This window comes from Solanum tuberosum, unplaced genomic scaffold (genome assembly GCF_000226075.1).
Source record: "Solanum tuberosum cultivar DM 1-3 516 R44 unplaced genomic scaffold, SolTub_3.0 scf00871, whole genome shotgun sequence".
In the NCBI taxonomy this organism is placed as follows: Eukaryota; Viridiplantae; Streptophyta; class Magnoliopsida; order Solanales; family Solanaceae; genus Solanum; species Solanum tuberosum.
In genome coordinates, this window is record NW_006239823.1 from 1 (window position 1) to 3253 (window position 3253).

Consider the following 3253-nt stretch of genomic DNA (forward strand, 5'->3'; position numbering starts at 1 on the left):
ATATTTATACTAACTTTTTCTCATAAGATATTTAAATCATACAATTTTTTCTTTTTGTTTTCAGCACCAGCTACTATGCGTTAATCATGTACAACAGATATAGTCGAATAGACTATTCCGCATTTTGCTGAGGAAGTCATCCAGATAAACTCTAACAGTTCTATCCTACATAGAAAAGGAACATGTTTTCCCGTCAAGCATTAACTAGAGAAACGCTAAAAAGGTGAAGCCGCTCATCACAAGCAAGGTGGAGATAGTGCCATCATTTATTGAATCTAAATCTTCACACCAACAAAAAAGTTTATAAAAGGTTAGTCAATTAATCATCCTTTAATTTGTTCCAATGCAAAGGGTAGTCCATCAGATTTATGTATCGTACATGCAAACATACATCTACACTTGAAAGACAAGCACTACAATTTAGTTACGTTTGGTCGGAATAAGTTTTGTTTCCTCATTTTTTCAAATTTTATATGTTATTGATTTTTCCAATCTATCTCAAATGATGTCTTCTTATTTCACACGCTAATTAGACGAGAATGTAGATTAATTAATAACTCCCCCATTCCCTTTTGTTTGTTGGTGCATTGGTAAGCAACATCCCATTCTATGTCATATTAGTTTCCTATATGTTTCTCCAGTAAATTCAATGGAAAAATCACTCTTACGATTTTCATTTTCTATCATTTCGGTGAAAATATGATTATTTTTTTTATCACAACAACCATTCTTCTGACTAACCTTAATTCTACAAAATCAAATCAAGAAAATATAGGTTTTCCCCATTTTGATTCGATTTTCAATTTACTGATTATGAATTTCTTATTTGTGTAGAGACTGTAACACTAAATTCCTTATAGGGTGAGTTCACAATTTTTCGATCTACATGAGTTACATTCTGCTACCACAACAACTATTCTTCTGTTTTTCTCTTCAACACCCATCCTTTTATCTAACTCTGTTGAAGCTTAATGGAGATAAAAACAAGCAACAAACTACCTTAAGTTGATGGTTAACCTTAAAATGCACATGTCTCATTTTCTGAAAATTGGCATGGACTAACACGAATCAGTAGGCAAGTTGCTAAATTAGTTTTTAGCATTGATGTTATCATAAACAAAGTCGCGTAAGATCATATGAATGAATTGTTGGTGTTCTGTGGTAATAGGAAATTCTACTTTAAAGTTTACAGACTAGCTTTCTGTTACATATGAATAACAAGGCTCAATCGGACATAGAAGACGGTCTCCATGTTCTAAGGTATGAAACTTACATTTAATGTCTCTCATATTTCTCGATTTTGGTGTCTCTGCATTATGAGATAATATAATGTATCACATGAAAATTGACGAGGGTCATAGATGTCCAGCATGTATTGTTTGCATCAGATGTTTTATGTTAAGCTTTAGTGGTGGAGTAGCAGTTCTATTTTGAATTTATTGCCTTTAAGCCTTCATGCTCTGGAATTCTGTAGATCAGGTGAACCTCAATAGGGATCCTCTCTTTTCCCGTGACACATTTCTTTTTTTGAGGCGGTCTCTTTCTTTCAATCTGACCTTATATCTACTGATTGTTGAATAAAAAAAAAACAGAAAAATATCTATTGATTGTGTTCGCCATGTCCAGTAGTTTAACATTTTTTAGAGCTTCACTTTTATGCACTCTAAGCTAACCAAATATTATGTGTTAATTACTGCCATCGTCTTATTGGTTTAGTGGGACCATTCTTCGTTTTGCTTGTGTGATTATCCTAATTTCTCACATTTGTTTACTTTTTCACCATATTTTTGTTGCTACTTTTATTTTGGTCTCATGTTTTTCATATGCATTAGTTAAGATCTGGTGATTTTTACGGATATGATATTCTAGCTTTTTGGGATGAGGTTCATTATTTTGACTGTAGTTGATCTACATTTTCTGTAAGTAGAATTCAAATATATTACTAAGTTGAGTTGTAAATTGGCGTTATGGAACTACTGAATATATTCCTGCGGAAATATGGCTGCTCTTCAATATATATTTCAGGAATATACTAAGATATATGAGATACAAATTTATTACAAATACCTAAAACTCTACGCAAGAACACTAGCCAAATATCAATATTCATGCTTTCAGTAATAGAAATCTCTATATCTAGACAACAAGACACACTTCTCTATTACGACTACAGTTGTTTGGCTCTCCAATTAGTTTCAACAAACCTGCACATTAACTTAAGATGCTATCTTCTAATCGCTTAAATATCTATCAAATTAGTAGCTCTTGCCGCTTGATTCCCCAAAAAAAAACCATTGTTGATGCACCACTTCGACAATGTGATGGGAGTGCAGCAAACGAAATCATTATCAAAGCTGGATAGTGTATAGGCTAGGCAAGTTCTTAAGTAATTGAGTCTATTCTCCAAATTCGGGTCCCTTTGGAGGATGTGGAGTAGGCGGCGGAAGATGTAGCAACATTATATACGGAAGAGCCTATAGGTGAAAACAATATATTTTGCAAGCTTAGTTTCTTTAATCATCTCACCAATACATTTGCCTTATCATGTGACCAAGGAAAATATAGCAATATTTCCTTGTAAGATAATGCTGCCATAACATGATTACACATAATAAGAGTCTCACTATAATAGCATCATGTAACTATATACTTATTAGATTTTGTGTTATGGTTATGATTATTTACATTTATCTTATGTTTACATATCTAACCCCATCAGGTGTTTGAATAAGTCCATCTTTTAAAAAGTTAAAATTTATTTTGCATTGTTGAAACTTTAGCAGAAATTTTTTAATTTTATATTACTTTTGAGTTCTTCCACATTGGTTCCCTTAAGTTAAATTTAGTTATTTTTACAATTAAAAAATTCATATTGTGCTTGCTATCACTAAATAGATTGAGCATCCGAGAAACAAAAAAGAAGAAATGAAGAAGAATATGGAAAACTGATCTTGGCTAAAGGGTACTAACAGGACAAGCTTTACAAAGAGTTTAATGGTAAGTTGTTTCTAGCATGCACAAGGAATCGTCTATATGGTTTTATTTTATACTCTCTATAAATATGAAGGTGTTATGTAGTGGCTAAAGAATGATTTACTTTTGATGATTTATTGCCGCATCTCTTTATAATATATTAGTTGCCTCTATATTTAATGAAAACTCATTAGATGTTAAAGTATTTGTTAGAACATAAAACGAGTGAACATTAACTCCTACAGTAGTGTTATTTTTCGAGTCTTCTAGGCTATTTCAT

At 32.0% G+C, this 3253-nt stretch overlaps 1 long non-coding RNA gene across 2 annotated transcripts in view; it reads left to right on the forward strand.

Moving 5' to 3' along the window:
* The first annotated feature begins 35 nt into the window (after positions 1-35).
* LOC102586158 (uncharacterized) overlaps positions 36-3253 on the forward strand; it is a 4561-nt gene continuing 1343 nt past the window's right edge. The window contains exons 1-3 of one of the 2 annotated variants that reach the window (XR_368997.2): positions 36-310; positions 1169-1260; positions 2896-2997. This is a non-coding gene — a long non-coding RNA (uncharacterized lncRNA). Of the gene's footprint in view, positions 1261-2895; positions 2998-3253 lie in introns of both variants that reach the window. The other variant, XR_001472536.1, reaches the window with a different exon arrangement.